Raw genomic sequence first — 14,927 nt, forward strand, 5'->3', positions numbered from 1 at the left:
AACGCTGCAATGGACTACTTAAAACTACCCTAAAGGCACTTGGTGGGGGGACCTTCAAAAATTGGGAAGTGAACTTAGCAAAGGCCACCTGGATAGTCAATACCCGAGGGTCCATCAATCGAGCTGGTCCTGCCGAGTCTGAACCCTTGCACACAGTGGATGGAGATAGAGTCCCTGTGGTACACCTGAGAGGTATTTTAGGAAAGACTGTTTGGATTAATCCCACCTCAGGCAAAGGCAAACCCATCCGTGGGATTGTCTTTGCTCAAGGACCTGGTTGCACTTGGTGGGTAATGCAGAAAGATGGGGAAACCCGTTGTGTACCACAAGGAGACCTAATCTTAGGTGAGAATGGTGTGTAGATTTCACTGTGTATATATATATATATATATATATGTATGTGTGTTTTAGAGTTTAAGAAGGTATTGATTTGGGATAATGTAGATGGTAATAGAATAAGGGGTGGATAATGTCCTGGGTTGCAGTGTATTCTATTACCATCCCCATCAGCCGTTGAAATCAGGTGGGGCAGTGTTTCCTTGCCTCCTCCCCCCAGACTATCTTTCTGTTAATTGCCCATCATTGTCCTGCCGCCTGACTCAGAGATAACTCCCTCCGGACTATCTTCTGTTAATGAGCCTAATCAACACTTTGCCTCATGACTCATTACCCCATTGTGAGATGCTCCACCCAGAGGGAGGAACCAAGCATCCCATCGTGGATATAATCTGAGGCTGAACACCAGAGACACCGGCTTCCCACTGGATTTCCAGAGGACAGGAGCTACACAGCCACCACTGGACTTCCTGAGGAAGAGCAGACTCTTTTACTACAGGATCACTGCTTCAGAGGACTGCAGCCACCATTCTACCAGACTGCTACCACCACCCTGCCTAACAGGGTGTCAGGTTGTACCTTGACTCTGTCAGTTTGACAGTGTTTTCTTTTACCTTTTTTTTTCCCTTTTTCTTTAATTTCCATTAAATTGTTATTCTGACTTGGTGCCTCCCACTGGTTTGTTTTCAAACTAGTACAACCTAACACAGTTTCTCTCCCTTGGTCACTTAATTATTTTGAGAACCTGAATTAGAGAATTGCCTTTGCTCAAGACAGCAAGTAAAGCAAGAAATATTGCAAACTTTCCCTAAAATATCACCAAGCTCTCAGAGCTAAAGAAACCTCTGAAATGGAAGGGAAGGGACACTCAAGAGAAGTTACAGTGATGGAAGCTGTAGTTTTTTCAGCAAATACTCTAGTACAGTTTCAAGTGATGGCTTACAATCCTGCCATACAGTCCTGCCTTGGTTTGAAAGACAGGTGTCTGCTAAGGAAGGCAGAAGCCTCCCTTGGAATGGCAGATGCAACCCCCTTCCCTCTGAGTTATTATAATTTTGAAATCAAGGGGCTTTTAGGCAAAGATTTGGAAAATAGGAGTAACAGTTCTTTACCATTATATATCTATATGTGTATAACCAGTCAAACAAACAACAATAACCATGGCAGTAACAGCAAACAATCACAAACCCAGTCCCAGCCTTCTCAGCTGTCAGGCCCTTTCCCCTTGGGTGCAGTTCCAGTTGCAGCTGGCAGGGGCGCTGGCAGCTCCCGGTGAGCAGGGCAGGTGCGATGGTTCCCCCACGGCTGCAGGGGGCGCTCCGGAGCAAGCTCAGGGAGCATGCGGCACTGGTGCCCTGGGATCCCAGGAAGGGATGGAACAAAAAAAGCTTCACAAACCCCTGGGCAGCCGATCCCGGTGTCCAGCCGGACCCTCGGGAACAGCAGGCTGGAACGGCAGGCTGGAACAGCAAGGATGACCACAAATCCCAGGTGGCAGACCAGATGTATCCAAACGGGGAGCCCCCCAGAGGTCTGGGCAGGCAGAGCGAGCAGGGCTACAACATAGCGAAGGCTCAAAGCAAGGGCAGGGGAGGGCGGCCACAGCCCAGCTCCCACTGGGGCGGGGAAGGTGGGCTTTGGGATCCCGGGGCTTCTCCAGCAGAAGGAAAAGCAGCTGAAGAAAACAGCCTCCCTCTCTGTCCGAACGCCAGAGACCGACTGCCCACACACCCAGGTGAAACAAAAGGGTACCCAGCCATTTGTCCCCCTAGCAACACTTAGGAGGGAAATTCCTTTAACAGAAAAAAAAAAACCAGGAGAGCTCCTAAAACCCCAACAAATCCACAGGCCTGTTTGCCAAATGCTCAGGACCCAAAGTCATGACAACAAAAGCTTCTGGGAAAGTGGACACTTATTCCTGGACTTAACACCCCTGTGAGTTTTGTAAACTTGCTGGTTAAGTGACATTTACACTTTTGGTTTGGTACAGACTTTAAACCATTGCTGATGAGTTTTACATACACAATGGAATTCCTCAGCACTATTTGGAGAGCGGAGGAATTTATGCGAGATTTGACCCCAATGACATCTATGGAATTGAATTGAATTTCTTTCCAGAGAAACTGAAGTGTGTATATATCCTCATACCAATCTCAGTAAAAAGGAGGCAATAACTAGGCTGGCTATATATGACCTTGCTTCCAGATACTGCAAAGCACACAGAAAAAAAGCTTAAATTATAGTCCATGATGCCAGGGACTTACAAAAAGAAAATGAAAGAGTCAATTCTGATAAAAGAAGCTCCAGCACGTGCATAGAAGACCAGTTGATAAGGTGTGTGCAATTCCTCAACAGGAGAGACCATGTTGCAGGTTTCTCACATCCTTTCTCAGGATCTACCTCCACTTGCTCCTACAGCTGTGCTTTCTCCTTTATAATATAACAAAGTGCACTTGAATCCCCACCTCCTTTTCCACTCACCTGACATGAAGGTGAGTGTTTCCAAATCAAACAAGCAAAACGCTTACAGAAGCAAAGCCAAGAACATAATTCTCTCCCCCTGCTAAGCATCCTGGCCTCAGACTGCAGAACAAGACCATTAAATAAAGTAACCCAAAAGCCTCCAATCTCAAGCCCCCTATCCCAAACCAAGACAGCCTTTGCACAGAGCCCACCCACCAGTTCCTTGGATTATACCCAAAAGGTTTTTACTGTGTTCACGAGGTAAACTCCAGACACTCCAGAATTAAATGCAAACCACCTTGAAGATTTTATTGTTTAAGTGATGCAAAATACGGCACAGATTATGAACCAGTGAAGCCATACCTTACCCCTCATGTTTTTTTTTAAATCATAGATCAGTCTACATTGCAGCCTAATAACAAAACGTTTATGTGGTCCTTAAAGTATAACATGAAACTACCAATATTCTGGTTGTGATTCATACATATTGAAAAACTCTTTCAAAACATTTCTCTTTCACCTGTGAAGTGCAAGGATCTATTGTTCTAGTGAAGCATATTAAGATAAGACTGAGGACTACTCTGGAACTAGTTTTTCCCCCAAATTATGCCAATGTGCATACCTAGTGGATGTACCTCTTTTCTTGAAATAATTTCTGAATTATAGTGTATATTCTACTAAAAATAAAAAAAGCAGAAATATGAAGATTGAGTGATTGTGATGCCTTTTCCTGGTCTTAAAATCAAGAGTCAAACACGGTTAGAAGGGGAAAAGGGATTTTACCTTGGTATTTATTTTAAGGATCCTTAGGTGCACACATCCAGGTCAAGTGCTGAAATGCCCACCACAATGCCCACCCCCTAAAGATCTGGTATAACATTATAGGTTTTACAAATTAGCATATCTATCAAAGATTCCCCAGTGAGAGGCTGGAGTGAGCCCCCCTTCCAAGGAGCCTTCCCCTGGATGGTTCTATCTTAGTTTACAGAATGTGGTCTGGAGAGGACCTTGGGGTCTGGGGCACACTGATCCCTAACTACGAAGCTTCTAAAATGTTTAGTCTCTCAGCTTGAAAAACAAGTCCAAGAATGTAGGCAAAAAGCACTAAGAATACAGAAGTTGTAAAAAAGGTGTAACAGGAGTATAAAAGAAAAGGCAAAAAATCTTCATGGCATCAATAGACTGACTGCTTTATTCATCCAAGTTATCACAAGACCTAAGGAAACACTTAAATGGGTACATTTATCACTGTGTGTCTAAGCTTATCATATCATCTGGTTATAGTTATGTGTTAGTTTAAAACAGTCTAGTTTTTTTAGTGGGCAGAGGAAGCCAGAGGGGCAGCTTCTGAAAGATGAAACTAATCAAAGCTTCTACTATGTCCAGCACAGAGCCAATCACTGAAGGCTCTGATGATAGGCAGGTTGCTAGCCCAATTAGAGAAGTTGGTAACACCTCTGTGATGACATATTTAAGAAGGGAAAAAAATGCAGACATTCTCTTTTTCTTTTGAGGGGTGGGGGGCCACCCAGCTGGGGCCCTGCCGAGGCCAGGAGCAGCCCGGCCATGCAGCTGGGGCCACCCGCGCGGGTGCCGGCAGGGACCACATGGCCAGCGACAAAAACATGGTGATCAATTCCCCGACACAGAGCACAGACAAGATTGACCTTTTCAGCGCTGCAAAACTCTGTAAGAACTTTTCAATTGATAGAACTTGCGAACAATAATACCTACAGACAACAATTTTCTTCCGAGTCAGAGAAAAGGAAAAAGTGAGGACACATGAGGAGAACCAACATGGCGGCCCTGAAGTCAGTGAAAAGAAGGAGAGGGAGAAGGTGCCCCAAGCGCTGGAGTCGAGATCTCTCTGCAAGCTGTGGTGAGGACTATTATACAACAAATTGTTTCCCTATAACCCATGAAGTGCATGGGGAGATGCAGAGATCCACTTGCAGCCTGTGAGGAGAAAGTGCTCATGCTGGAGCGAGTGGGTGCTAAAAAGCTGTAATCTAGAGGGAAACTGAAACAGTGAGAGAAGACTCTTGCTTCCAGAGATAAAGAGCCCTTGCTTCCAAACTAGAGCAGCTTATCCTTAAAAACTATTCCCCATGAACTAATGACCCAAGCTAGGCAGTTTTGGGAAGACTGCACCATTTGTGGGAGGGACTCATGTTACAGCAGGTCGGGCAGGACTGCTATTCGTGAAAATTAGGACCACACTAGAAAAACCGCAGAGAACTGTCTGCCCTGGGAAGGACCCCACAGCACAGCAGAAGAAGGAAACGCCTTTCCCTAAGTGTGCTGAAGAAAGATTCTTTGGAAGTGAAAGACTGACCAAAACCCCATGTTTTGTCTCCTTACACAGTCGGTGGGAAAGAGGGAGGGACTGGGAAGAAAATAAGTGTTCTAAAGGTTTATTTTAGTTCTCATTACCCTTTTTACTTTTAATTCTGTTAATAATAAATTTTCTTTATACTGTTTAAGTTTTGAACCTGTTTTGCCTTAAAATGTTTTTTCCCCTAATCCCTATCTCGACTCATGAACCCTTTATTACAATTCTTATGGGTGCCCTGTGCTTTTAGCCGGTGTCAAACCCCGACAGGTTAGAATCTCATACCAAAACCATCCTGTCATTGAAATAAATGTGTCCCACGGCACAGAAAAATTGCTAGATATGAGAAGACAGTGTGCTATGAGCATATAGACACCAGATGAATAATGTAGTTCTGAGCACTGTAGAACACTATTTTCCAAAATTTCTTTTCCTTCTAGTGTGTTGGAGCTTAGAGGAGAAAAATAATATAAATGTTTAAGTGCTTGTCAGCTGCATTTTAACAATGTGATGTGGAATTATACTGTGAAATTTTTCTGAAATTTCAAATGGTGTGCAGTATCTTGTTAGAATGATGTGAGAAAATTCCCTTAAAACTTTTTCCCACATTATGGTAGTGTTGCTATTGCACACAGGGATGGCAAAAAACGACATGCATTCGGGTCAGAGAAGTATGGTCAAAGCCGACCGTTTAATGCCAAAACCCCATCTTTTTATAGCATGGATCGCAAAAGAGAAATTACATGATTGGTCCCTTGGATAGCCACCCACCAAAGTGAGTGGCTGAGTGGTATAACCACCCATTTCAAAATATTTTCTTCAGTGAACCAAAACAAGACCTTGCAGGTGCTAGATAGAGAGTTAATTTACAAAACCGTCTTCCACTGTTTCTCAGCTAAAGCATGAGAAAGGAAAAACTTCACAAATGCTTCCCCAGCTGGAAAATTCCTCTGCTCCTGCTTTTTAGCATCCACAGTTCCCCCTTTTTGTCTGAGACCAAAAAGGTCGCGTTTGTAATCCTCTGTGGGATCCCTTGCAGCAAGGAGAACAAACACAGCATAAGGGGTCCATTTGGTAGTGGCCAGTTACCAAACAGAATCTAAATCAGATACCAATTTAAAGCAGGCAGAGAGATCCTCCAGCGGTGCCAAGGGAAATGCATTTAGCGAACCCAGCTATATGTCCAGTCATTAATTCTGAATAGCCTTAAGGGCTCTACATCAGTTACTTCTTCTGGATAGCCTTAAGGACTCTAACATTCTGCATAACATTCTGACTCCATAACATAAAATTCAGTCTCTGCTTGTAGAAGGACCAGGCTGATGGTCGACATCTTGGTCATCATCAGAGGGATCATTTGATGGATGATCTGCATTCTGATCATCATCTGAAGGTTGCCTTGGAGGTTGCCTGTTCTGCTGCTGGTGCTGCAGGTCAGGCCGAATGCATCTTGCAGGTAGCCATCGTACCCCAGTTTTTGTGGAAACACAAGCATACCCACGACCCCAAGCAATAAGCTCATGCGAGCCTTCCCACTTCTTAGTGAGCAGGCCCCATACCCAGACTTTCGCTCAAGGCAGGTGCGTCTCGCCTGCAGACTGCAATGAGAGAAAATGATTCAAAATAACAGGATTGTTTAAATTTGGTGGCACTGTAAGATGATTAATTGTATATAACACTTTTTCTAGTTGGCTCTGGGGGGTTTCTCCATGCATTCCCCCTTTTTGTTTCTCCAGAACACGCTTCAAAGTGCCATGACCGCGTTCAACAATGGCTTGGCCAGTAGGAGAATGCAGAATACCCAAAGTATGATCTACACCCCATAGGTGCAGAAACTGCCGCGTCTTCTGAGAGACATAGGCAGGGCCATTATCAGTTTTCACAGAAAAGGGTACGCCCAAAATCGCAAAAGTGAGTTTCCAATGGGCGATGACATTGCAGCCTTTCTCCCCAGTATGAGCAGATGCCCACATAGCTGAGGAGAACATGTCAATAGACACATGCACATATTTAAATCTGCCAAATTCAGGAATGTGTGTTACATCCATCTGCCAAAGCTGCAAGGCCTACCTCTAGGGTTTACCCCCAATGGCAAAGGTGCAGCAAGTCCATGACAGTCAGCACAAGCGCTGACAATGTCTCGAGCCTCAGTTGGCGTCAAATGAAACTGCTTCTGCAGGGTATGCGTGCTTTGATGGAAGAAATTGTGCGATGCTTTAGCTTATGCAATTTTGTCAGGCTGAGGCGCTACCCACGCAGGGTTAGCTAGCCTGTCAGCCCTAGCATTGCCTTCAGTTATGAAACCTGGCAAATTAGTGTGGCTTCAAATATGCAAAATGTAATATGGATGCACTCGAGCTTGAATTGCACACCACAAAGATTTCAATAATAAAGACAGAGCCTCATTATTCACTTCCTTCAAAAGTGAACAATCTAAGCATAGAGTTATGTCTGCTACGTAAGCAGAATCAGTGACCAAATTCAAAGGAACCTGAGAAAACTGCTGAAAAGCCATAGCAACAGCCCTTAGTTCAACCAGCTGGGCTGAGCCTGACTCATGACCTTCCAGCACCTGCCACTCAGATTCTTCCCTCCGTTTTTTTTTGGGTTTTTTTTCAATGTTCTAAGTTGACTGTTGCAACGGCGTGCACATCCACGCCGGCCTATCCCTGGGTGCTGGCTCTAAGTTGGCTGAGTAGGCCTGTCTCAGAGGAACTATGCCCTGAGGAAATATTGGATTCCCCTTTGCATTCCTGGTCAATTTCCCCAAACTGTATCAGAGGTCGACCATTGGCATGATAGATAGACCGGCAGTAGTCTGACGAATGACCTGGCCTACCACATCTTTTGCTTTGAACAACTTGCCTGTTCTCCTTGTTTCTCTTCCTTCGTTTAAGCTATTTCTGTGTGCTCTCAACCTTAGGTCTCTTTTGTCCACCAGAATTTAATTGAAGAGGTCTTAGAACTACTGCTAAGGCAGATTTATGCTCTCCAGATCCCACCTTAGCACAGGCTTCAACCATTTGGGTAAGTGTGGGTTCCCCTGGCAAGGCATCAATAACCCTTCTGCACTCATCATTAGCTTTATCTCTTGCTAGCTGTCTGCACAACAGCTGTCTCACGGCTTTGTCTTCAACCTGTTTTTCCAAGGCTGCAGCAATCTTTTCCACAAAATATAAAAAGTTCTCTTTCTGCCCCTGAGATATTTTTACATATCTCATCTTAGGAGCACCTAAGCTCTTTATGAGAGCTAACATGCCAACCTTTTGAATCTGTTCCAGGATTTGAGGATGCCAGGTAGCCTGAACGTCAGGGTCCCAATAATTATTGAGTCCATAAAACCATCCACAGGAGCTAGACACCTGGGATCAGTTTGAGGCAATTGCATATTCCCAGCTATAGCCTTCTCAGCCATCCTTCTCCAATTGGCTTCAGAAACCAAATATTGTGCAGGTTGAAATAACGTCTGACCTAAATGCTTAATATCATATGGAATGAGTAGATCAGTATTAAACACTCTAATAATCTGCATGACCTCAGGAGAACTTAATCCATACTGAGCAGTCTTAGTTTGCAAATCCTGAATCACTTTCCAAGCAAAACACTCATGTTTGTCAGTCTGACCAGAGTTAGGCAGAGCTTTCTGCACTGGAAAATTCCATCTGAATCATCACTACTTTGCTTCATTGTTACATCGCCTTGTTCCCCTTTTTTTGTATTCTGAGGCAAAGTAGCAGGTTGGTCAGGCACCATTTGTCAAGCTGGTAACCCAATTCTTTCTAGCAACTCCCAGTCCCCGGCCTGAAATGCACCCCTTTTAACCTGTTCCCAGAACTGTCTCGGATTTATCGGACGGACAGTCACTTCACCATCCGGGAGGGTTCAAGGATAACGGCGGGCTCGCCGCACTGCACGCCAATGTCTCCTAAGCGCCTTCACGGAGTCTAGCCGCGGGACAGGCGTCTCCATAGCGACAGAGCTTATCTCGTCCAAGGGTGTGCTGGATAGTCTCCCAAGAGACTGGCATACCGTGTCTGAGCCAGTGGGCGGGGTATCGACGGAGGTTGGGACTCCAGCAGCGGCTGGAGTGGCAGGGGGCGGAGTCGCAGAGGCTGGAACAGCGGCTAAAACAGCGGAGGGTGGAGCAGCGAAGGCTGGAACAACGGCTGCCAGGGCCTCAGTGGGTGGAGGTGCGGGGGCTGAAGCGGCAGTGGCTGCCGTGGCCACTAAGGCCGGAGCGGCAGCAGCCGCGGCCACACCCGGTATCTGAAACATAGCGGGTCGGATCGGCGCCAGTTTTCTCGCAGGCGCGGGTTTTCGCACGGGCTCCGAAGCCGCCAGCCCTGTGCCCCGCTCTGCAGACTGACGTGTGGCTGGAACGGCCGGTGCCGCCCGTTGCTCTGCGGACAAGCCCGGTGCCAACGGCTCTAGTGGGGACCCAGACACTGCAAGCTGTTGCGACACTGCCTGCTGTACATCAAGCCGCTGCAATACTTTATGCAAAACTGCTAAGATCTGTTCCCCAAGAGAGTCCGAGAACAGCGAGCATGGCCCCCCTTGAGCCGAAAAATCCCCATCGCTTATATTAGCTCCTGCGGTCTGTATCACAGACTCGAATGCAGAAAGCAGCGTGCTGTCTTTTGAGGATTTCTGTTCCATTTTGCCCAGTTCAAAGTGCCGCGCGGCCCCTGGTGAGGAGGGCGCCATCCGCGGTCCGACTGACCTGGTCCGGTTGCGGTTGCAGTACACATCGCGGGGTCACCAGATGTCGCTATTGCGCGCAGGGACGGTGAAGAACGACAAGCATTCGGGTCAGAGAAGTATGGTCAAAGCCGACCGTTTAATGCCAAAACCCCATCTTTTTATAGCATGGATCGCAAAAGAGAAATTACATGATTGGTCCCTTGGATAGCCACCCACCAAAGTGAGTGGCTGAGTGGTATAACCACCCATTTCAAAATATTTTCTTCAGTGAACCAAAACAAGACCTTGCAGGTGCTAGATAGAGAGTTAATTTACAAAACCGTCTTCCACTGTTTCTCAGCTAAAGCATGAGAAAGGAAAAACTTCACAAATGCTTCCCCAGCTGGAAAATTCCTCTGCTCCTGCTTTTTAGCATCCACAATGGTAGTTCCTTTATTACAAAAAATACCTTCATCTAAATTTTCAGAGCAATGATTATTTGAAAAGAGGAGATAAGCAGGAGAAAAGTAATAGCACCTTTGCATTCACTACCGTCACCAAATGCAGGAAACGTCACGTGTTTTTAATCTTAGGACAGTTTTCAGTGTAGTTGTTGGTTCCACCCTGACTACTCCCCAAAATGACAGGAAGTGATGTTGACACAAGCCATGTCACAGAACATCTAAAAGAATGAAAAACTGGAAAGGGTGTAATAATGATAGTCCATAACCTAAATTCTGACACTCCTGAGTGACTTGGGGATGGATGTCCATCCTTTTCACCAAGCCACTCTGATTTTTCTATTTCATTTTCATTCTCCTTTGATCTTTCACTCACTTTGACCAAAATGAAATGCAGACTTAAGAGCCCCATCAGGAGTGGGATATTATGTAAACTTCAGAGCTGCCAGAGTTAGCTCAGTCAGCTGCTGTAAGTGAAGGGTTGTACAGCACATGGGTATCTAACATATAAATCCTAATGAAGAATCTGTGAGGTGGTACACCCAGTTTTGGTGAACTGGACCAGTCAGAAGTCAGAGCGAATTTTCAGCTATATTCATAACTTTAAGACTTTTACCCCAAAAAAAAGGTAGTAATTACAAAATACCTAAACTACACAACAAAGTAAATTTGAAAACTTCACAAGACTGTAGGTATTTTCTTAATCTATTTTGCTTCCTATAGGACCAGGGGAAAAAAAAACACTAAAATTTTGAAATACTGGAGTTCTAACAGCATCTGCTATCCCAAAGTGCTTGGAAAGCTACTTAGCATATGTTTCTTTATGACATAGTTAGTTTTTCCCACCACAGCAATACAAAATCAAGAGGAGAAATTTGGTTGTAGACTATCTTTCCCCAAATATAAGCAGCCAAATCTTCAGTGCCTAAAGCTATATAATCCCCTAAAGCTGAAGATGGTCAGTAATGTCTTCAACAAATAATATCTATTCTTCCTTTCGACTAAAATAGCATATCCCCCAGAACAAAAAAAAATAAAGTTCCCTATGGCTCAAGACTTGTTGAGGATTGTGAATCAGGACTTCCAAACCACCAGCAACATTTGTTCTGCCATCCCCTACCGTGAGTATGAAGTCCCCTACCAAGGCACAGACCTGGGAAAGCCATGATTACAATAGCTTGTGAAATCTGTCAGATCACAGAACAAGGTGGGAAGGAAGGCTGCAGATTTTCCTGACATGAAAAACTGAGGGCTTTAAAGGACAGTTCTGGTGTTCCCAAGAAATCCTGAAAAGACAAAGAGAACCCATATGGGGGACATGGCTCTGTATCTTCTGACATTTGGATAGGTCTAATAGAAAATACAAATCGGATCACAAAAGAACCACCCCATACCCCACAAGCAAACCCAGTTCCACTCACATGCTTGTAGTAAAAATTAGCTGTGCTCACATGCCAGCCAAAGAACTGAAATATCAGGTTAAGACAAAGATGTAGTGTTTGCTCACCACTCCACTGAGTTACTATACCAAAATACAATGAATTATTTAGACAAACACCAACTCCAGTTTATAATTCTTTCTCAGCAGCTTAGAGAAATTTCACACAAAGCAGCTTGTTAAGAAATAATTAATATTTTTTAAAGGCATTTAACAATCTGTTTCTGCTACAACTCCTTCTCAGCCAAATTGCACCTATAAGGTTATAGTACAACTGCTTTGGAATAAAGAAAACATGAGTTGCATATTTTTTATTACATGTGAGATATATTACAATACAATTAGTGCATATATGCATAGCTTCCCTTCATGAACACTTCAGCAAATACACCTTATATGTATATTATATAAAATTAATTAGAAGTCCAATATGTCCAATGGTAGAAAATTGGCATGGACAGAAGAATGAGTTTTGTTCATGATCTTTTCATTGTCCTGTGCACTAAAAATGGATTTTTGAATGTCCTTGTGACATTTCTGCCTTCAGATTAAAACTTTGCTTAAAGTACTTTATTTTCTTTTAAAGCGGAATCTACCTATCCAGAGGGAAAAGACCCCAAGACTTGCCACAATCAATAATTCTTACAGTAAATCCCTTGCAAATGCATACAACGCCAAGGCAATCTGTGCCTGGGATTTTCATTTTCCCATGGGCAGCACTGAGGTGCCCATTTATATCACTTTGTGCTCAGATATTAACACTAAACATTGCTGGCTCTTTCTTCCATAAAGGACCACTGGTACCAGTGTAGAGACTATTTTTGTCTCATAAATTATCAATCAAAAATCTTTTCAGCCTTTCTGAAGACATGTATTTGTCACATGTCACATGGATGGTTGGAGAAAAACCATGGAATAGATCATAGAACGGGCCTTAAAGATCATCTGGTTCCAACCCCCTGCTGTGGACAGCATTTCTCACTACATCAGCTTGCTCAGAGCTCCATCCATCCTGGCCTTGAACTCTCCCAGGAATGAGGCATTCACATCATCTCTGAGCAACCTGTGCCAGTGCCTCACCACCCTCACACTGAAAAATATTTTCTTAATATTTAATCTAAACCCATTTTTTCAGTTTGAAGACATTCCCCCTTGTGCTGTCACTACATGTCTCTATAAAAAGTCCTTCTCCATCTTTCTTGTAGTCTCCCTTCAGGTACTGGAAGGCCATAATTAGGTCACCCTGAAGCCTTCTCTTTTCCAGTCTAAACAAACCCAATTCGCTCAGCCCTTCCTCACAGGAGAGGTGCTCCTTCCCTCCAGTCACCTTGGTGTCCCTCCTCTGGAGTCACTCCAACAGGTCCATGTCCTTCCTATGCTGGGACCCCAGAGCTGGATGCAGCTCTGCAGTTGTGGTCTCATCAGATCAGAGCAGAGGGGCAGAATCCCCTCCCTCCCCTGCTGCCCGTGGTGCTTTTGACGCAGCCCAGGACATGTTTGGCTTTCTGGGCTGCAAGTGCACACGGCCAGGACGTCTCCAGCCTCTCCTCCACCAGCACCCCCAAGTCCTTCTGGGCAGGGCTGCTCTCCATCTGTTCATCCTCTAGCCTGGATTGACACTGGGGGTTTACCCTGACCCAGGTGCAGGACCCTTGCACTTGGTCTTGTTTAACCTCATGAGATTCCCGTGGGCCCACTTCCTGAGGTTGTCCAGGTCCTTCTGGACGGCATCCAATCATTCAGGTGTGTCAACTGCACCACTCAGCTTGGTGTCATCTGCAAGTGTGGTGAGGGTGCACTTGATCCCTCTGCCTATGTCATTAATGAAGATATTAAATGACACTGGTCCAATACAGACCCAAGGGACACCACTTGTCATCAGTGTCCACTGGGACTCTGAACCACGACCCTCTGGATGTGACTGTCCAACCACTTTCTTATCCATTTAACAGCCCATTCACTGGACTACCATATCAGACTATTAAAGAAAAGTGGTATTTGGATTATCAGAGCTTGTTGTCATTCATATGTTTTCCATTATAAATTATGAATTGCCATTTCTGAAGCATCAGGTCACTGTTCTTATGTGCTCCCACATTGTATTGGGTTGACCCTGAGTTGATGGACAGTCTTTAAGACCAATTACGCTTCTCACAATTTACATATTTAAACCGCACAGAAAGGCGGGACTTCCCCTTTGGTCGAAGCTCGCCTGCTGAAAGGTGGGGGGGCTCCGAGCCTCCCGGCCCCACCGGGCCGGGCCGGGGCCACTGCCCCTTTCCCCCTTTCCCAACGCTGCGGCACGGACCCTGGGTCGCTGAGGGGGGACTGTCCCAGAGCCGCAGGCAGCTAAAACCAGCCATGGACCGCTCACAGCTAAACCCATCCAGCGCGGCTTCTGGGGACAGGCGGGTCCCTCTCCTCTCCATGCGGAGCCGGCGGAGTCAACGGGAGCCGGCAGAGCCTCCTGTCTGCAGCCAGCACACTTCATGCTGAACTGAAGAGGACACCGTGCAGCCAGCAGCACAGAGGGAGCGAGGCTTTCCCCACCGTAAAGCCTGAACAAGAACACCCTTCAACATGGCGGCATCAGAGTCAGAGAGAAAGAGAAGTGAGTCATGTGGGACGGAGCTGAGCATGGCGACGGGAGAAAAGAGGGCGGTGCCGCGATTCAGGCGTGCAGCTTAAAAGAAACCTTCTTGCATGCCGTGGTAAGAAATTGTAATACCACAAACTGTTTGTCTCTTTAATCCATTTGAAGAACATGGGGGGATGGAGTATCTTCGTGTGCCTGTGAAGATTGTGAAGAATGCCTGTGCCAGGCTATATAGAAGTAGTAAGAGGCTGTTAGAGACTTGTGGCGAAGAAAAGCCTTTGTGTGCAGGCCAAAATAACTTATCCTTAAAAAGATGAATAACCCCATGTGATGGCCCATGTTTTGTAGTGTGAAGGAACTGTGAGATTTTTCATGGGAGAGATGTTCTACACACAGCAGATTGTTTGTTTCCGGGCGGATCTGCTGTTAGTGGCAGTTTGGGAACCACGTGCAACTGAAGGAAAACCCTTTTTTCCTTAAGCATAAGAGAGAGACTTTTCAAGAACTGGAACACTGACTAACATCCCATGTTCTGTTATCCCTTGTGTGAGCCAGGTAAAAGGAGAGAAGTGCTGGGGGGGGGGGGGGGGGGCAGGGATTTGCTTTAATTTTGTTTTG

The sequence above is a fragment of the Corvus cornix genome, chromosome 4 (assembly GCF_000738735.6).
Source record: "Corvus cornix cornix isolate S_Up_H32 chromosome 4, ASM73873v5, whole genome shotgun sequence".
Taxonomy (NCBI): domain Eukaryota; kingdom Metazoa; phylum Chordata; class Aves; order Passeriformes; family Corvidae; genus Corvus; species Corvus cornix.